The following is a 22,658-nucleotide window of genomic DNA, read 5'->3' as shown; positions in this document are numbered from 1 at the left end:
CAGGCTTCTTTCAGTTTCCGTCTACCAAATCCACTCACAAGGCTTTGGTCGGCCCGAGGCTATAGTAGAAGACACTTGCCCAAGATGCCACGCAGTGGGACTGAACCCGGGACCATGTGGTTGGTAAGCAAGCTACTTACCACACAGCCACTCCTACAAAGGCAAGATCCAAGATGTTGGAAAATAGTAAGCTTCGAGGTATAAAATAACAGCTTTGAGGAACAATAGTAGTTTATTGGCGTAGAAGGTTCTAAATTTTTCCCGTATCGAAGTTGGATGAGCTGAAAAAAATGTTTTGTAGCCTACGGTTAGCAAGATGGGTTGCTGTGTATGCGAATAGAAAGCCAAAATTCGGGAATGAAGTAGATAAAACCCAGGCTACATATGTTTCATAGCTAGCATAACCTCAGAAGTAGTAATTATCCAAACGTGGGTTAATCCGCTAACTACTTGTCATATATATATATATATATATATATATATATATATATATGTATAAACACACGTATATATGTATGTATGTATATATATACTCATATACATGCTCATATTTAGGCGTATCTACATATAAACGCACGCATATGCAAGGTGAGTCAAAAGTCACGGAGGGCTTGTAATATTTAATAACTTTTTGCTTTTAAAAGTTAATTTCTTTAATTTTTTTTTTACAGATTTGATGAAGAAAACCTTGGAGATTAACCGTGGAGAATTTCACGACTGAACACCGAACACAAATTGTGAAATTTTTCTATCAAAGCCAAGAAGCAAAATTCTAACTCAAAAAGTATATCATCGACATTACCTTTAAAAATACCAATGCTGGTGGCTGCGAACACAAGTCGTACAGGTAAATAAAAAAAAAATATATATAAGATATATAGGCGCAGGAGTGGTTGTGTGGTGGTGAGTAGCTTTCTTACCAACTACATGGTTCTGTGTTCAGTCACACTGCGTGGCACCTTGGGCAAGTGTCTTCTACTATAGCCTTGTGCCAACCAAAGCTTTGTGACTAGATTTGGTAGACGGAAATTGAAAGAAGCCGATCGTTTCTATCTATCCATCTATCTATCTATCTATCTATCTATCTATCTATCTATCTATCTATCTATAAATAATATATATAATATAATATAAATAATATATATATATATATATATGTATGTATATATATATATATATATATAAATATATATATATATATATATATATATATATATATATATATATATATATATATATATATATATATATATATTCATGTATATATATATATATATATATATATGCATATATGATTCAAGACGACACTAACTGTAAACAATACGAAGTACGAAAACAAACGAGTTAAATATGCAAACAACGAGAGAAAAAAATGGAAAACAGGACAAATAACAGAAAGAACGACCCTTCATCAGTTGTCGGCTGTCTCTCTACTCCTCAAAGCTGCAAAATTATCTCAGAGCTGCAGGTTCCCGTGAAACCGAGTAACAATTCTGTGATAATTTTGCAGCTTTCATAAAATTTACATTACTCTGCCTTTGGTATTCGAGTACTACTTTTTCCACTTTGTTTTGCACTTATGTGCTCACCTGTATATATATATATATATATATATATTTTTTTTGTATTTCAGCCCCAAGGCTGTGCCTATGCTGGTGTTATTATATAAAATAATAATAATAACAACAACAACAACAACAACAACAATAATAATGGTTTGAAATTTTGGAACAAGGCCAGAAAAATCGGGAGAGGAGTTAATTCTTTTAAATCGGCCCAAGTGTTCAACTGGTACTTATTTTATCGACCCTGAAAGTATGAAACGCAAAGTCGACCTCAAGAGAATTTGAACTCAGAACGTAAGTACGGACGAAATGCTGCAAAGCATTTTGCCCGGCTTGCGAACAATTCTGCCGCACTAGGGCGGAAAAACATTTGGAACAGCATAATAAACAAAGACAACGAGGATTTACATAAAATCTAATAAAAAGTCAGTGATAGAACTAATAGCAAAAATGATAACAGCAACAAGAAAATCATAAAAAATTCAAATCCCCAAGCGATATTCAGTTGTTTGGGTTGTGTTATTACCATTGTTGTTACATAACGGCAACGAAAGAACCACACAGATCCCAAGGCACCCTTATCATCAGCAGTCCCATGGTAAATAGTCCATTTTAAGTTTACAAGTGCGTACATAGAGTTGGTCCATTCCCTAGGGCCATTGTCGCTACATTCGCCCACCTTTCAGCTAATTTACGGCAGGGAATGAGGATTAGCATCTTCCTGTCCACCTTAATATTTCTTACAGAGTGGAGCTTGAAAAAGTCGATGAGGGCTTGGCGGAAAAGGAAAGCGTCAGTCTTCAGAACACTATACGAGCATGTGCAAGATAATTTCATCGCTCTACACGTACCTCAGCGAGACGCGACTGAGAATACTACCATGTCGGTAGAGTTTATCCCGAACAAGCAATGCCCTCCTTCCATCCTAATAGCGATGTAATGCCAAGGATTTACGGGAATTATCCATGCTCCCCACCCGAAAGTACCCTGGAAAAGATCAGCCATAGATTCCCCGAGGAGGTCGTCGTTCTTAACCCATCATTAATTCTTCATAAACCATATTGGAACATCCACCGATCGCATTGCCCGACAAGTTGGAAAATGTGAGCACCTGACGGCACACAAAATGTCAGGTATCTTGCTTCGGTCTACACTTGTTCCAAGACTGCAGCTCTTTCAAAGAGACGAACTGCAGAAGTGTAGGTCTCGTCCACCACACCACCTCACCACCTCACCGCCAAAGAATTGACAAAGATTTCGTGACCTTAGCACATACCTGCTCATCATTAGCCACGGCATTCTAAGTTCTCCACGCAGGGGATGTTGACAGGAAATGAACCGTCCGACTAGTGGAACACGCCTTCCCCCATTCAGAAAGCGGAAGAGCAACCATTCCATTCTGGTTATGTGTGAAGCGGGGAAACGTATGTCGGTCAGACAGTAGTAGATGATAGATGCGATGTAAGCATTCGCAACTTCTACCAGAACCTTCAAAAATAGTTACCTCTCAGTGAGATTAGCCACCCTGTTTGTCATTTCCTAGTTCTTGTCCCTCTGAAGATCAGGACCAAATCCCGAGCAATTTAACTTGTCCGCCCATTCAGCGCTCCACGACACTGTTCGATGACATGGACTTGCCTCTACAAGTACTAAGGTGTAGTCCCCAAAACTTCTGCTTAATTCTTATTCTTGTTAACTCCTCGTATTCCATTAGACCAGAACTAATCACCTCGATGTGCTTGGTGTCCGACATTATTACGGTACATCGTACACATACGCTGACACCGAACTCATGCTCTCTAGATTTGTCATGAACCTTTGTAGTCGCTCTAAAGGCAGCATGTACAGAAAGGGAGAAAGTGAGCAAATAGACATAAGCAGTTTGTGAGTTAGATTGGACTGACGATTACGTGATCACCGGTTCGATTCCATCACGCAGAACTTTGGAAAGGTATTATAATTTACCATAGTTTCAGTTCTACAAATGCTTTGAATGTGAAATTTGGTTGTCAGAATCTGTTTGGAGACTTCTTGTGTTGGATAGTAGATTTCATCCGGTCACCTGGTTAAACATTACCACCTGTTTCTTGATTGCCTCCAGTGGAGTTTCCGATCTGAGGAAAATGTTTCCTTTTCCTCCCACTAATCTCGGAAATTTCGAAGAACCCAGTGGTGTTGCCCTTCCTTATTAAAGGCATTAGGAAAGGTCAGTGAAACATAGGCAGTAGCAAGGGAGAAAAAGCTGATAAAATGATGAGTGATTAAGAAAATAAAGACATAATGAAGATTACTTTGATTGAATCGATAAACACTGAACAAATGATAACGGTAAATAGCTCTGAGAATATTAATAATTTCTACAAGAATATTTCTTAGAGAAGCGATTAGTGTCTCAAAATTTATTGAGAATTGTGGAGGCGGAGATAATAGAAGGTATAAGCAAAGATTTTCTTCTTAAAATGTAGCGAAAGGATTTTGGTTATTTCATATTTGCATGATTACATCTGGTGTTACGTGATGATACGGTTACAGTTTTTAAAGTTGTCCGTTTACTTTGGATAATTAAGAAAAAAAAAAAAAAGAAAACAAATTTCGATTGATAAAAGAAATAGGTTTTATTTACAGGTTGCTCGGACTAAATGTGAGGATTTTTTTATGTCGTCTTTTCAGGAATAGCTTGGAGTATCGGTGAACAGTCAACGGCGTTGATGTATGTAAAGTTAGCTAACATGTATGCTGGAAGCCATCTGAATATTGAAAAAAGAGTTACCTGCATCATGATGCGCGCCAGGTATCAAAATGCCGACATAATGACAGCTACTTAATGCTCTGTGAATACTGTAAAAACTGTAAGACGTGACATGGACAGTTGCAACGGGGACTACGAAGCCGTGTTCAACAGGCGTTCTAACTGCAGCCACACTCTGAAATTCATACTTACATCTTCGAATAGAGTCTTGGGCTCAATTCACATGGCTATGTGAAGCTGCTAAAGACTAGTGAAACACTGGCTGGGGAGGGTCGGTGCTGGAAGTCCACACGTGTGACAGCAGGGCTCGGTTCCTTGCCATACCTTCAGAAAGTGGTTGTTGGAAAACTTGTACGACTTCATCAGCCCCAATTTCTGGCCTCTGAACTCCTCTGATTGTTATCCCATGGATAACAATGTGTGGGGCACAGTTGAGAAAAATCATCAACTGCTCTGCCTGCAACACCAAGGCCGAGCTTGTGGCCAAGATCAAAGAAGTGTTTGAAGATCTTCCTGGAGACACATCGAGGAACGCACGCCCAGGTTGCGGGGCCGTCTCGAGGCTGTGGTAGAAGTTGAGAGCGGCTACTTTGAGTAAACTGCTATTTCTCAGCCATAATCTAGTTGATATCTTTTGATTAAAAAAAAAAACAACTTTTATTTTGAATAGGATATTGTGTTTTCATTTCTTTTTATGCAAATTGTCAAATTTTGCTCAAACACCCTATATCTGCATCAAGTTGTTGATTAAAGCAAAGTAAACGTACACATTCATATAGTTTATTCCGCAAATTATTTTACAGGAAAAATAAACCTTTTGATATATGGTGTAGATCACTAGATTTACTGTGTGGTGTATTTCGTAATCATTATCACGGATATATAAACAAACATCTCCGGATGAAATAACACCGTTTTACTCACGAAAGGTTTTCGAGGTCTCTGTTCTTAGAATCCGAGGCGGTTAATAGTGAGATGTCTCGGTTGCATGTGGATGACGTCATTGAGTGGAATGTTGAAGAGGAATAGTAGAAGTAAACGTTAATGATGTTGAAAAGCTGGAACGTTATTTATTTATTTGTAGCGAAAGCTCAGACTAGAACAAACAACACAAAATAACAACAGCAAAAACTAGTTAATTTATATAATTTAAATAAATTTCGACACGATAAATTTAATTAACTATATTTTTCTGCCGAATTAGAAATTCAGCCTGGTCACCTGAATATAATATGATATTCGTTGATAAATTACTTTTCAATTATAAAATGAAGTTAGTTTCTTTGTTTTTGTATCTTTTTTGCATCAGTCAATGAACATACCCACAAAAGAATAAAATAAACTATGATAAATCACAGTCATTATTATTATTATTATTATAATAAAGGCGGCAAAATGGCAGAAACGTTAGCACGCCGGGCGAAATGCTTAGCGGTATTTCGTCTGTCCTTACGTTCTGATTTCAAATTCTGCTGAGGTCGACTTTGCCTTTCATCCTTTCGGGGTCGATAAATTAAGCACCAGTTGCATACTGGGGTCGACCTAATCGACTGGCCCCCTCCCCCAAAATTTCGGGCCTTGTGCCTAGAGTAGAAAAGATTATTATCATTATTATTATTATTATTATTATTATAAAGGCGGCAAGGTGGCAGAAACGTTAGGACGTCGGGCGAAATGCTTAGCGGAATGTCCTGTCTTTACGTTCTGTATTCAAATTCCGCCGAGGTCGACTTTGCCTTTTATCCTTTCGGGGTTGATAAATTAAGTACCAGTTACGTACTGGGTAGATCTAATCGACTGGTCCCTTCCCCCAAAATTTCAGGCCTTTGGCAGAAAGGATGATTATTATTATTTTGCTAGTACATGTTAATTGAATTAGCAGTTGACAATAAGTCTCCTCAAATCCCAGGAATCTTTCTTAGTGTTCTTTCAGAAAATAGGATAGAATTTTTGTGCATGTTGACAATGCAAGTTACGTTTCTAGTTCCTTTCAGTCTTTTAGGTAGTATTCTGGGTTGAAATAGATCTCCAAGTGGAGAAGAACTGTGTGTGTTGAGTATTGTGTGTGTGGAAGTATATGTGTGTTCATGTGCGTGTTCATGTGTGTGTTCATGTGTGTGTTTATGTGTGTATGTGTCCGTGTGTGTCTGTGTGCGTGTCTGTGTTGTTGTGTGTGTGCGCGCGTGTGCACATGTGTATAGGTGCGTATATATGTGTGCATGTGTGTGCGTTGTGTGTGTGTGTGTGTGTGTGTGTGTGTGTTGTATGTGTGGTGAGTTGCATGTGTGGAGGTATATGTGCGTTCATGCGTGTGTGCATGTGTGTGTATGTCGTGTGTATGTGGTGTGTGGTATAGGAATATAAAGAATTAAAAATAATACAAATAAATATTGAAAAATAAAAATTATAAAAAATGAAAATAAATAATAAATATAATGCAAATAAATAATGAAAAATAAAAATTAATAATAATAAAGAAATAAATGTGAATAAATCAGTATCTGAGTAAATCAGGAACAGAAGAGAAAAAAAAAAAAGCAATTCGGTAACAGAGATAGAATCAGTAACAGAAAAAAAAAAAAAAAAAAAAAAACGATAAAAAAGATTGAGTAAAATGTTTTTTTAAAAAAGGGTGTTTGGGTAAAGTCACTGAGAGGAGAGGGTTGTGTTGAGTCTGAAAGGAGTTTGAATAGGCAGAGTGAAAATGTAACGCTGTTCCGAGCAGAGTCTAGAGATGGTGGATCCATGGTGTAGGGCAAGGCCGAAGACGGTGCGATCTGAAGTAGAGTAGTCAGTCAAACGAAAATAACGGATGACGTGGGTGTTCTTATGTAGACGAACGTCTCGTAAGTGTTCGGCAAACCGGTCAGCTAGCCAGCGGCTTGTCTGGCCAACGTAAAGTTTATTGCAAACATTGCATCTGATATAGTAAAGGAGGCTTGAAGAGGTGCAGGGGAAGGAGTTGCTGATGCAGAGGGTGTATTGGTCGGATCCAGTGAGGGAGGTGGTGTTGGTAATGAAAGGACAGGTGTGGCAACGGGATCTAGAGCAAGGGAAATATCCGGGGTGGGTTGGAACGGAGGGGAGAGGGAGCTACGGACAAATAGGTCGCGTAGGTTACGGGTGCGTTTGAAGGAGAGAAAGAGTGAGTTGGGGAAAATAGGGAGGTTAGTGGGATCTATCTGGAGGCGACGGAAGGTCCGCAGGATCTTCCGACGAAGGGGTAGGGTGGAGGGGGAAAAGCAGGGAAAAGGGGATGCGGTTCGGTGATCGGCGTGGGGAAAGGGAAAGAGCAGTAGTGCGATCGATTGACCAGCGCGGTTAAGGACAATTTGGACAAGGGTGGAAGGGTATCCGCGACGCATAAACAAAGGGCCTAGGGATTGGGACTGGGTCTCAAAATCCTGGTCCCGGCTACACAAGCGTCGGATGTGTAGGAAATGGGAATAGATGGCCCGTTTGGTGTGGGAGATATGGGAGGAGGAAAAGGTGAGGTAGAAGCGGGAGTCTGTGGGTTTAAAGAAGGCGGATGTGGTGAGAGAGTGGGTGAAGGGATCAATGGAGAGAGAGATATCAAGGAAGTTTACAGAAGTATCAGAGATGGTAGAGGCGAATTCGAGAGAAGGGTGGAAGTTAGAAACGAAAGAGATGAAATTGGAGAGCTGTTCGCGTGAGAGGGAGGTATCTCCTATACAGTCGGTCTGGAAAACTATGAGAAGATTTGGACCTCAACGTAACCAACAAATAAGTTGGCAAAATTGGGGTCCATTCTCGTTCCCATAGCGACGCCGGAAAACATGCTGGCAAATCTCTCCTGCGAACTTAAAGCAGTTGAAGGTGAGGACGAGTTCTGCTAGAGGAAGAAGGGTAGAGATGTCGGGTTTGGGGTCGGGGCATATATATATATATATATATATATATATATATATATATATATATATATATATATATAAGAGTGTGGGGAATAAAAAATATGTATATACAAATTATAAAAATAAATAAAAAATATACAGTACAGCATTGTTTCTACTTTTGGGATTTTCACCTATCGCGAGGTGTTTTGGAATGTAACACCCGCGATAGTCGAGGTGCCCTTAAAATATTTAGATAAATTGAGTGATTATATACTTACTGTTTATTAGAATACAGTTCATTTAATAGAATAGATGCCTATTTGAAAACAGATGACCATTCTTGTCGAGGCACTCCTAATAATGCGAAGCAATCAAAAATATTTAAAAACATTTCGTTCCGGCATTTGTGCGCATTCTCATTCTATGGCTACTCTCAATTCATGTAATGCTGCCAATTTTGGCCCGTTAACTTTATATCCTAAGAATCCTCATAAAAGTCTAGTGGTATAAGGTTAGGTAAACGTGGAAGGTATTCTACTGAATCTTCATCCAATTTACCTGCTGGACAAAATCTCATCAGCATAGGCTCTTACATTGACTATGGCAGTATCATGGAAATGAAAGCTCTACATTTTCAGTTCTCTTGAACGCTTGGTATGTCAAATTACTGTAGAATGTGCAAGGAAGTGTAACCACTCACAATACCACAAAAAATAAAGAATGAGCCTGTATATCCTTTTGATGATAAGTCGCACCACATTGTAGCTCCTGGTAAATTAACATGATGTTTCTCTTTAATATGCGGATTCTCAGGTCTCTAGTTGGTTCAACTGTGGCGGTTGAGTTATTGTGGCCTCATCAATCCAAACAGTCTTTGTTGGAAGGTGCTCATCTTCTACTACTCGAAAGACTGCTCTGGGAATGTAACTTTTCTAATGACACGCTTCAAAATGTAATAAACACTAATTTTGAAATTCCCGTCTCACGCCTCGCGTACCGTACGCATTTTCTTGAACTCCAACAATACGTTTCTTGTAACTTTCCTCCTTCTGTGTGATGGCCTTCGACAACTTACCTTGTGGACATTACGAACAGTTCCATGTACTTGAAACTTATCTCGACTTCGAATGGTGAGAGGTCGTGTAGGTGGCGTGGCTTGAAACTCTCTCCTAAACTGTCTTTGCACTCCGACATCCAATAACATTGAAAGAACAAATATCCTTTGTTTAAATCTTCGTTTGGCTCCCTTCATTGTTTTTAATGGGTTAAGCCTACGTGAAATGTAAACTGAGTTATCAGCTATTAAAAGTATAATTACATTTTTTGGTGGTTCCCTGTACATGCATGCACACATAATAAATAAATAAATAGCTAGCTAGCTAGATAGATAGATACATACATACATGCAAAACCTCCCATTTTGAAGGAACAGGAAATATCGACCAAATAACTGATGCACAAAAAGGACAGAGATGCAGGAAAAGCAGCAAAATGTGACAACCGATGCAAACTTTGTGGAGTTAATACCGAAGATATCACCCACATCATAAGAATTGTTCGAAAATGTCATCACGATATTATCTACTGATGGGACATGATGTTGTAGCTAGGACACTGTATAACAAGATCGATCGGAAGGATAACCCCGAGTACAAAGAAATAAGAACCCACAGTATGGTGGAAGACGTAGTCATTCATAATAAGGAGGAGTACTGGTGAAAACTTCAATAAAATGTAAACATAATAGACCTGACATGATGATTTGGGATATGGAAGAGAAACTGTACAATTGTGGAAATCAGCTGCCCAGCAGATGTTAACAGAAAGCTAAAGATCAGCGAAAATGAAAATACCTACGCTGAACTAATGAGAGATCTGCAGTTACTCTATCCAGATTACAAGTTCAGGTTTATACATGTAATCATTGGAGCACTGGGATATGTAATACACTACCTAAATACCAGTATTAAGTAATGAGGCTTCTCAAAACCAGAAAGGAGAAAGCTGGTTCGAAGACTATAGCTCCAATCCATGACTGGAACTGTAAAAATCTGTAAAACTTTCCAGGAGTTTATCATTTAAGTATATATAAGCATGTCTAGATATTCAACTATATGTACGAGGAAGCATTTGTTGTTGGCACTCCGTCGCTTACGACGTTGAGGGTTCCAGTTGATCCGATCAACGGAACAGCCTGCTCGTGAAATTAACGTGCAAGTGGCTGAGCACTCCACAGACACGTGTACCCATAACGTAGTTCTCGGGAATATTCAGCGTGACACAGTGTGACAAGGCTGACCCTTTGAATTACAGGCACAACTGAAACAGGAAGTAAGAGTGAGAGAAAGTTGTGGTGAAAGAGTAGAGCAGGGTTCGCCACCATCCCCTGCCGGAGCCTCGTGGAGCTTGAGGTGTTTTCGCTCAATAAACACTCACAACGCCCGGTCTGGGATTCGAAACCGCGATCCTATGACCGCGAGTCCGCTGCCCTAACCAATGGGCCATTGCACCTCCACTACGAGGAAGCATACATAAAACAAGACATACAAATCTGCGCATATACATACACAAATACCCTGTTGATGTTGAAATTCCAATGAAGGACCCTTGGATCTAGATTAGAAACCGTGCTTTTATTGATAAGAAATCTTGAAATAAAACTGAATAATGACATACATACATTGTAAGTATGTATGCTTGCATGCATGTATGTATGCATGTATGTATGTAAGTATGTATGTATGTTTGTATGTATACGTATGGACGGGTGGATCGTCATAGTCTGGCGGTGACGATTCAGTTGTTTGATCAACTGGCTTGCTCTTTGAATCAACGTTTAAGTAGCAGAGCATTCCAAAGACAGGTCTACTTTTACCGTAATTCCCAAATAAGCGTGATACAACGTGTGACAAAGCTGCACATTTTCAAGTACGGGCATGATCCACTCAAGAAGCTTCTATGTAGTTTCCCTGTAGCTAATTTCACTCATAACGCTGGATGGATCTGACACTTTATATGAAATTTGGTCATGCTACATAGTAGTATTGAACCTGGATTCTTTTGGTTGCACCAACACACACAAACACTTACACACACACACACACACACACACGCACACATGCACATACGTGCGCGCATACACACACGCTCACGCACACACGAGCGTATACTGAATCCGGATTATCGTGGTTGCATTGCGAAGTTCTTAACCATTCGGTAATATTGTACACACACACACACACACACACACACACACACACACACACGCACGCACACACGCACACATGCACACGCGCGCGCGCACGCACACACGAGCGTGTATTCAACCAGGATTCTCGTGGTTGCATCGCGAAGTTCTTAACCATTCAGTAATATTGCACCAACACACACACACACACACACACACACACACACACACACACACACACACACACACTCACACAAACACACACACACTCACACACACACATGAAAACACACAAGCGCGCGCACACACACGCGCTTGTACACACACGAGCGTGTATTGGACTCGGATTCTCGTAGTTGCATCGCGAAGTTCTTAATCATTCGGTAATATTGCACCAACACATACACAAACACACGCATACACACGCACAAATGCACACATTCATACATGTATATCATATGTGTATCTGTTTTTGTGTACGTGAGGGATGATACTAAGTGCTGTTGTAGATGTTTATAATGATAAAGCGTTTTAGAATATATTCTGTATACTTTTGCGAAAAATGTGAAGCAAGCAAGTAATAGTATTCTTACGATGCACACTTCTTATATATTTACTTAACGCGCCACTGTATCACATAAGTAAACACACACAGACGTATCCACAGATATGTGCACACACAAAAATGCACGTACAAATATGCACACACAGAAATGAACCATAATAACAGATGTTATTCACATTTATAGAATCAATATTTCAATGAATACCGAGAAATCCATAACAGTATAGTCTTATCTAGACGAATACAACACAACTATAAAATTATATGAAGTTTATTCATACTGTTCTGGAAAATCATGCCTACGTGCCTTAAAACGTCTCTTTTGAATCACTCAAGTTTACTACATCATGTACGCATGTTTTAGATATAATTCAGAATTGCTATAAATTTTCTTCAGGGAAATATCTGTTGTTGCTAGTATCTCACAGTTCAAAGTTTTCCCAACTTGTACAAATGTCAGGTTTTGTTTTTCGCTGCAAAGAAGTCACAGAAAGAATACTTTGCAATAGTTTGCTAATGCAAATACTTCTCGCGGATGTTTGGGATAAAGATAATCAGTGATTTTCCGAAGTATTTTTATCATTTCAATATGTAAAATACATATTTTTTTTTTTACTTATACTCAACTATACAATCTAGAAACTAAGCTCTGTAATAGATGTTTACTTCTCAAACAAGCTGTATATATGTAGATAACAACTTCGTGTTTTCTTTTTGTCAATTTATTTTTAGTAAAATTAAATGTGTAGAAATGCAAGTTAAGCTTAAGATTAAGCTCTCCATCTTGCCCATTTAGTAAACGATTAACATTACATCTCACGAATATTATCATAATTATCATATTATTATGTTAAAGGCAGCGAGCTGATAAAATTGTTAGCACGCCGGGCAAAATGCTCAGCGATATTTCGTCCCTCTTTATGTTCTGAGTTCAAACTCCATCGAGGTCGTCTCTAACATACATCCTTTCAGGGTCGAAATTGCTGGTCTTGTGTCAGAATTTGAAACCATTATTATTACGTTACAGCCGGTGAGATGGCAGAATTGTTGACATGCCGGGCAAAATACGAAGCAGCATTTCGTCCCACTTTACGCTCTGAGTTCAAATTCCGCCGATGTCCACTTTGACTTTCATCCTTTCGTGGCTCGATAAAATAAATACCAGTTGAGTACTAGGATCAATGCAATCAATTTACCCCTATCCCGAAATTGCTGGCTTTGTGCCAAAATTTGAAACCAATATTATTACTACGTCCCTTCTAAATAGCTGTTGGTTATAATATTGCTCAATGCCAGTTCTTATCGAGCAGACCTCTGATATGAATTTTGGCATAATTGTTCTAAACTCTGATACTCAACATTTTCAGTGTCCAGTATAATTGTCTTAAAAACCGATGACCACACAGACGGCACTAAGATTAGATGCATAAAAAGATGGACAACAGGATAAATAGAGAAGTGTCTGAAAAAAAGAGTGGAAGCAGCAAATATTTGCTTCTTGTGACATGTTATCGGGCAATGGACTTGATGTTCTTCTCTGAAGAGCTACTCCCCCGCCTCGATAAAGAGCGAGAAATTCATGCTAATTTATTCGTATATGAATTGGTGAGTGGTGAAAGTGAAGGTGACAGATGTGCTGTAAGAAGTAGCTATCGGGTTCCTATTGGTAGCAGTTTTGTGTAAGAGGTGGAAGATATGTGACTCCTGAAGATGCTAGGAGAACTAGTCGAGGCTCCTGATCCAAAAGGATCTCAAAAGATCAAAATTTTGACCTGCCTCAGCTACTAAACAGCACCCGACTGTTTGTAGCGGTGGAAGGGAGATGGGCCAGATACTGCACATGTGGTGCCACGCCGTTCATCCCACCATTCACTGTTCTTGATAATCACAGTCACATCAACAATGATAACACCAACGATAACACAATAGCAACAACCACAATAGCAACAGTATCAACTACAGCATTTATAGCAATAACTGCAACAGAAACCACCAAAACAACAATGGGAACAGAAACAACAGCACAGAAGGACAGTTCTGTGGCCACCACTACAGTCAAGAGAAGCTTTTACTCGTCTAAAATCCTACCATAACAGAGACACAAGCAAGTACGAACTTATTTATACATATATGCTTCTGCCCCAAGTGGATCCTGCACCAATACTTTGTCGATACACCGATGTAGTCAAGATGAGCTCACCTGATGTCGGGGTGAAGAGAAAATAGAAACGGAAAAAAGTTCTCCGAACCTGAAAAACAGAAACTTCATTAATGCCGCTGAGTTCCCTTCAAATAGCTTCACTCACGAGTGGGTGGTTCACACCTATCATCTTTCCATTATTCAAATAGTATAATCATATTTTAATTTTTATGCGTTTTTTGTATTTTTATACATGTGTGCTTTTATCCTTATCAAATGTTTAGTGTTTATTGCTTAACGTTCTTATTCCTTCGTTTTTACATAACTTTGCCTTGTTTATTCTTACAAGTTTTTATAATATTCATGTTTTAGCGTTGTATTTGAAATAAATTCCAGGTGATAAAAGTTAATAAACTCCTGTCTCTTAGTTCTTCAGCGAATGCCAGTAAGTAGTTCATATGGTAAATAAAGGATAGCATATTTGTTTAAAAGCCCTCTATGTTCTGAGTTCAAATCTTGTTGAGCTCAGTTTTGCCTTTCATTCTTTTGGAGTTGAAGTTGATAAAATAAAGTACTCGTAAAATATTCGGTCGATGTATATCCCTATAATGCATCATAGTTATGAATGGAACTCAAGGAGAAGTGTAAGGCATTTTTCTCATAAGAATAGTAAAGACATATTTTGAATGAGACAAGTAAATTGTCTCAACCAACCATTCAAATCTTTGAATGACCTTTCATTGTAAAGCACGAATCACCCACCCAAACACCCCCCACACGCACACACACGCACACGCGCGCACGCATATAGGTTGTACAGAAAATTTAAATGTAAACGCATGTAAGTTCATATTAAGATTAACATGATTATTTTTATGTCGTTATCGTTAAAATTCGAATAACATATTTATTTAATGATTTAATCGCCTGAATACACAAATAAATTATTTCTTTCGACGAACTTAAAGTCTTGCTTTAAAACATGCTGCTTATTTTAAAATTATTTACGAAAAATTAAAAACCGCAACTAATAATTATTGTAAAACTGCAGCAAATTTTACAATACTATTTAGCCTTGGGCCCCTGGGTTGGAAAATCCTAAAAAATCCATTATATGAATATAATATAATTTTCGCCCTGAAGGGCGGGATATATATATTTTAATTAAAGATAAAAAAGGTTTGAAATGTGTTTAATGAAATTATAACTGTAATATGGAAAAAAAGCAGCGAATAAAAGAAATGAATAAATTTGATACAATAAAAAGAAAAAAATATGTAAGAACGTGACTTAATTTTAAAATATTAGCTAAGAGATGTTTAATTATATATTTGCTTCGATGTGATTTCAGCTAACTGTCTACATATTTTAATTTAAAAAGTGCTTGTAGCTCAAAAATTATGGATCCAACAATGAAAGCTATATGTATACTACTTTTTAAGATCTTTTATCTTATCATCATCATTATCCTCGTTTCCTATCTGTCACAATCATTATCAATAATATTATTGCTTTCCGTCTGAGTATTGTCTTGTTTGGTTATTCAGGAGTTTTGTTCCAACAGAAGTTTTGTTGTCGCTTATTTGTGGTTTATTTGGTTGCGGAAGTGATCAGAAACGGTGGGAGTTGGTCAGCTCCTTGTCGGAGTTGCTAACGGATCGAATTCATGGCTCAAAATTTTCGAGCAGCCGTCTTTAAACTGCTGTTTGCAAAAAGTACCACAACAACGAAAGAGGTCGGCATAGAAGAGAGGCGATTGAGAGAGGATGACAATGAGAGTAAGAAGGATATGAACTTAGAAGAACCACCCCTTCGCTGTACCGATAGAAATGGAGGAAAGAACGGCTAATGTAACTATGCAGACGATTGTTACAGCTGTGGCAGTGGAGACAAGGTTGACTGTGGAAAACATGTGACAGAGTTAATAGCAACACACTCACCGCTGCTTTTACCACCTCAACCCCCACCAAACAACGACTATTGTCATCACATATAACAACAATCCGCACTAAGAGCAGCACCTGCAACAACAGCAATAAAAGCGAAGGAAAAAATCCGTGAAGGCTGAAACAGTTGCAGCAGCAGCAGCAACAGTAGTCTACTCTGTCATAATTGCCTCCACCAACCTTGAGAACCTTTCGCTATCGCCATTACGGCCACCATTGTAGCAAACCGCGCCATTATCGCAGTTACCAGCAACAAGATAACTCGATCTCATGGAAATAATCAACTGAATCATACGCCTGTTTTTTATGTTTTTTTTTTTAAATGAGGGCGGGACAAAGAATCAGGCAGAGATGATGGATTATATCCTATACATTAGTTCTGCAATAAAAGAATTGCCGCTATGCGAGGGTTATAGACAATGATATTGACAATGACATTAACTTTTGGTTCGTTGACAACTTCGTATCACAGTTTAGTCAGGTTGTGAGTTCTGAGGCAGCCAGAAATGACATGTGATCATGTAGGGGTTTCAATGATCATATTTAATGACCCACGCCATTGTAGCAAAATGATGAGGTAACACTACTGGCAGAGATGCTGCTACTTGGTATCAGTTTTGAAGATTGAGGACGAGTCTTTTCATTATTATTGTTGTTGCAGCCAGTGGTGCGATTGGCGAGGCTGTTGATCAGGATCTTCTAAAATCTTCAGTTGTTGTTGTCGGTTCTGCTGCTCTCCCCTCATCCGCCTCTCAGTTTCTTCCAAACTAAAAGTCCTGAAATAGCCCTTACTTCCACACCGTATAACAGCTAGGCCTTCTGCATTGCACCATCATTTGCATCGCCTTTTTTGCTGTACCTATGACGGTGATAAAGGTGATACTCAGCTATGACCTTCTTCTTCTTCTTCGTCACCTTCTTCTTCTTCTTCGTCACCTTCTTCTTCTTCGTCACCTTCTTCTTCTTCGTCACCTTCTTCTTCTTTCGGGGTCGATAAAATAAGTAACAGTTAAGCACTGGGGTCGTTGTAATCGAGTAGTTCCCTCTCCCAAATTGCAGACCTTGTACCTATAATAGAGAGGATTTATTATTACTAAATTTATCTAAACAGATTTTCTACAGAATTTAGAGCTAGCATCGAAAGTTACGATGTTTCGTATATTTCTATGTAAACAATGCGATCGAAATAGAATAATAGGTGATACGCATATTTCAGGAGTTATAGCTTTTTCTGCAATACCACACCCAAGCCATTAATAATCCATGAATACATTGCTTAAATACCTACTAAGTTTAGCGGTGTAACACTACTGGCGAAACCAATTTACATATTAAACACATTTCTGGCGATTAGCACATACATGTTGGTTTCAAATTTTGGCACAAGGCCAGCAAGTTTGGGGAAGGGAGTAAGTCGATTACATCGACCCCAGTGCTCTGCTGGTATTCATTTTATCGATCCTGAAAAGATGAAAGGTTAAGTCGCCCTCAGCGGAATTTGAACTCAGAATGTAAAGACGGATGAAATTCCGCTAAGCATTCTGCCAGCGTGCTGACGATTCTGTCGGCTCGCTGCCTTAACTGGTACATACATATTAATTGCTGGTAGGGACACCGTATGTCGTCTTGCAACCATAATTTACTATTAAGTATATTAAAGATTTATAAGTCAGTACTGTGTCCAACATTTGTGTTAGGAGTGAGTCGTTTTCATTTTAAAGACTTTCTATAGAATTTAAAGCAAATATGATGTTTTGCATTTATGAAACTTTCGCCCCATCGGGCTTAGAAATAGCAGCTGCATCTCTTTCAAATGACTTCGTCTTAAAAATGGAAGGAGATATTGGATAATGTACTCATGGATACACTATTATTACTAGAAAAAAGACGAGACGGTCACACTGGAATATCTTGTGCTACATGTCTGCTCGGTCTGGTTTGTCATGGGGTAAATAACAACACTTTTGGCCTTGCGATGAAGAGATCGACGCATTTGTGTGTTATAATACGATAGCAAAGTTCAAATTGCCTTCAGGCAAACTGAACGAAAAATTAACTAGAAAAAAATTTAATGAATAAATAATAAAGAGAAACAGAAACTAAAATAATTAACAAAGAAACACAAAGTAAAAAAAAAAAAATTTCAACTTCAAATCAGAAATGTCTGAAAAAAAAAACAAACAAAAATGTAACAATAAAAAAATGCAAGATTTACAATTGAAGGAATGAAAAGAAGCAGTAGTTCCTTAATCATATGAAATCTTTCGTCTGAATATAAATGATTCTCAACACTAATCTGCAATTTATTCCCTCAAAAGAAGATTGTAAATTTAATCGGATTGTAGCAATTGGTCCTCCTTCTCCCCATACCTCTTCTTCTTCTTCTTCTTCTTCTTCTTCTTCTTCTTCTTCTTTCCTGCTTTGTTAACGGATTTATTCACAAATAGTCGCCACTATATGGTTAATAACTGTACTGCCTATATAGCATTAAAATTAAGAATAATAAAAGAAGAATAATGTTTTCTGTAATTTCATTGTAATTACGTCCATTTTCATAGTGTACTTAAATAGTTAGAAAGGTTCTTTTTATATAAAGTTTAGATGAGAAAATTTACAGAATTAACAAGAAATTGTTAATGGTGTAAAAAAATGGTTTAACCTACATGGAGTGGGGGTAGATGTTTTCAAGAAGCACCTTGACCTTCTGCTGTCCAAGATCCCAGATGAACCTACATCACAGCAAGAAACTCAAATGAGAGCAGCAATATCAAACTCCCTCCATCACCAAAAGCTAACTACAATGACCATGGGAAAGGTGAAGATAGTGTCGGTGTCTCAATATGACTACAGCCTGTGGACTGAAATGAACAAAAGAATAAAAGTAGAAGGTGCGGTGTCAATTGTGGGCTAGGATAAACACCAACTATTTGGTCGCTTCGTACATTTAGTGGCAGTCAGTTAGTTCAAGCATTCACAAAAAACATGCAAGACACCTACAGAACATTTGAAGCTGTTTCAGGGTGTGAATCTACAGCTTCAATCTCACTAATAGCTTACAGGGTCTGCAAGTTGATGAGTGCTGTCGTTAGTCACACTCAACCATTAATATGTCAGGTCATCCCATAAATTCTGTCCGATCTTACCTTTTTTAAAATTGAATGAAATTTAATAGTATTTAGTGAATCGAAAAGGAGTATTGTTTCATCAGGACAATGTGCGACTCCACACTGTAAAGATCACATCACAGAAGATCGATGAGCTTGGTTAGGAAAAAATTCCTCATCCACCTTATTCTCCCGACCTTGCTCCTTCAGACTACCATTTGTTTCGTAGTTTACAGAATCATTTGGGGGACATAACTTTTGCAAGCCAGGAGAGGTCGAAACTGACATTTCAGAGTTATTCGCTTTGAAACCAAAAGAGTTTTACATTGATGGGATTAAAAAGCTTGTAAATAGATGGAAGGAAGTCATAGATATTCAGGGAAAGTACATTGATGATTAAATTTCAATTAAATATAACATTTGATCACTTGTTTTCTTTATTCAAAATTCGGACAGAACTTATGGGGTGACCTGATAGCTGCTGCAATTCACTTCAGTCTTTCGACCTCTTCCTCACACTGCTAAGCTCATTATAGTTTTAATCAGAGACGCTCCAGCCATAACACTTCCATCTCTATTACAGGCAACGTGTACCTTAGGTTTCATTAGTAAATTCCAGTTGACGGATATTTGGCTGCTTTTTCTGGAAGGATTTCTGATAATGTAGAGACTTTCTTGTTGGTTTCAAAGGAATGGAGATTGATGTGATGTCGTAGAGGGGGTGGATGGCGTCAAGTGAGGTTTATTGGTTGGTGAAGAATTGACAAGAACCGATGTAGTAAGCCTATATGAGAGAGAGAAAGAGAGAGAGGGAGAGGGAAAGGGAGAGAGGGAGAGTGTTTGCGAGTGTGTGAGTGTGTGTATCTAGTAGTAGTAGTAGTAGTAGTAGTAGTAGTAGTAGTAGCTACTTAGTCCTAGATTTGTAATTGATACTTTAATGAAAGTCTTCGGTAACTATTCAGAGCTGAAATAATTGCTTACCTTTTTCAGGTGTACAATGAGAGATTCAACCTTTTTGAATAAACCAGGGAATATTCTAAGGAGTGGTTCTGGACACACACACACACACACACACACACACACACACACACACACACACACACACACACACACGTGTGTGCATGTATACATGTATATACGTATATGTACGGCACATGGATTAGTGTTTAGGGTGTTGCACTCATGATCGTAAGATTGTGCTTTCGATTCCTGGTCCAGGCGATGCGTTGTGTTCTTGAGCAAAACACATCATTTCACTTTGCTCCAATCCACTTACCTGGCAAAAATGAGTAATTCTGCGAAGTCATGGTTAAAGCAGCACCAGTAAAAGATGGAGAGAACACTACTTAGTTTGGTAGTATATCCTTTACTGTTCTAGACCAACTCTCGCAGCGGCCAACACTTGGTGAGGCTAGACTTTCTGATCGGCAATAGAAGAGATCAAGAAGGCCATCAACCCGTCCATACCGGAAAGATATCAAGTTTGAATTGAATTATAGCAGAGATTTCCAGGCCAACGATACCACGAACTCTAAATGGCAACATTATCAGGCAAATGATTGAAGAAGATACATTGTCAATCTTCTGTGAATATAATTTGGAGAAGAATGAATACCCAAGATACCTTATTTGAAACTAAGGTATTCAGTTGTTCCCTAAAGCGCCATTCAAAGTGTTGCATGTAGTTTTTATTCACGTCTACTTAAACTTATCCAATACATTTCAAATAAAAAAATGTATTGAATTAAATTTTATAAAATCTGTTTCGTGAAAGAATTGGATGAAAATAAATACCTGGGTGTAAGAACTACTACCATGGACCACGACTACAAGAGGGATTGAACTTTGGGCTATATATTATTAGTTGTTTATTATGAAGAGCTCTCGTAACGCTCGTTTAAATTACTGTCTTGTATCTATCTGCCGTTGATACTTAGTTAAAGTCAAATATCTAATAGGTGTTGTTTCGGCGACAAGTATAGAACGATGATAGGAAACGAACTATGAACCTCCAGTTGGACTTCCAATATCCTATCAACTAAGAAGTAAAAATATATATAATCGTTCTGCTTATGACTAGCGATCTCGATAGAAATAAGCCGAAAATACCCAAAGGTATAGCAAGTGCAAAGCTCTTCCCTTTAAAGCAAAACAGTTAATGCTAATTACACAGAGTATGTAATTAACTATATAACATATGCATCGTATATATAATTAAGGAACACTAACACTTTATTTCGACATCACCGATCAGGGATGAACAATGTGCCTAAAACGCGGCGAATTAATGCTTCAGTTAAAGTAATGTTCAGGTGTTATGTTCAGATAGGTGTAATTATGTTATCGAGGTTAGCGGATTGCATTTGAAATACAGACGAATGAGTTCAATCTCATATTATCTGAGATTTCATTCGGTTTATCCCATTAGTAAAGTATTACCATAGGTAGTATTGATATGGTGCTGGACTGCCGATCTCTCAATCAGCCTATATACATAAATACGACCTCTCGATTCGTATCTCTCCATCGGCCTATATACATAGCTAAGTTACTTATCTCACAAAAGACCTGGTCGAAATTAATTACATACACATTCCATGCTTTGATTACTCTCATAGACGTAAACTTCGAGCACTCCGAAAATCTTGAAACCATAGGGCCAAAACAACGGACTCACTCCACACTAGTCTATTTTTGATTAATTAATTTCCCGAGATTGTCTCCTACTTTTTTTGACACGAGTTGATCACTAAGATAATGATTATTTCTTGGCTCACCACATAAGATATGTTAGCAACAACTTTATTATTTGATTTAAATGCAGCAGGCGTCCCTAAGTATTTTGTTATTATAACTTACTATTCAGGGCGGTGGATTGGCAGAATCCTTAGAGGATCGGAGGAACTATTTTGCTTTATTTCTTCTGATTCATTACGTTCTGAATTCAAACTCCGTCGGTGTCAACATTGTCTTTCATCATCCGAAGTTGACAATATTAGGTTGTCTGGAAAGTTCTGAGCGTTTTTAAGCTAAATCTTTAAACGCTTCATTGAATACACCTGAAGCATGGCAAAGTTAAAACTTTGGCGTTGCTTGAAGTCATAGTGCATATCTTCTTTGTTCCTGACTAAAAATAGATTTATCTTTCATTCTGGTTACCCTTTATTGACTTTAGGTGAGTCAATTGTTCGAAGGTGGTTTGCAAAATTTAAAGCTGGAGAGTTTAGCTTAGAAGATGACAGTTGCAGTGGAAGACCTTCAAAATTGGATGAAGATGTTTTGAAGGCAAAAATCGAAGAAAACTCAAATACCACGGCTAGAAAACTTGCAGAGGAGATGAAAGTTTCTAAAAGTACGGCTCATGGACATCTAGTAAAAAAGGATACATTTCTCGCCATAATGTACGGGTTCCTCACAAACTCTCAGAAAATAATTGTTTGGACCGGAATTCTGTTTACAATATGCTTTTGAAACGGAATGGAAGCATACTTTTTTTTAAACAAATTGTGACTGGAGATGAAAAATGGATTCTGTACGAGAAAGTTGTG

This window comes from Octopus bimaculoides, chromosome 7 (assembly GCF_046866305.1).
Source record: "Octopus bimaculoides isolate indiv1 chromosome 7, ASM4686630v1, whole genome shotgun sequence".
Lineage (NCBI taxonomy): Eukaryota > Metazoa > Mollusca > Cephalopoda > Octopoda > Octopodidae > Octopus > Octopus bimaculoides.
This window is presented reverse-complemented; position numbering follows the sequence as displayed.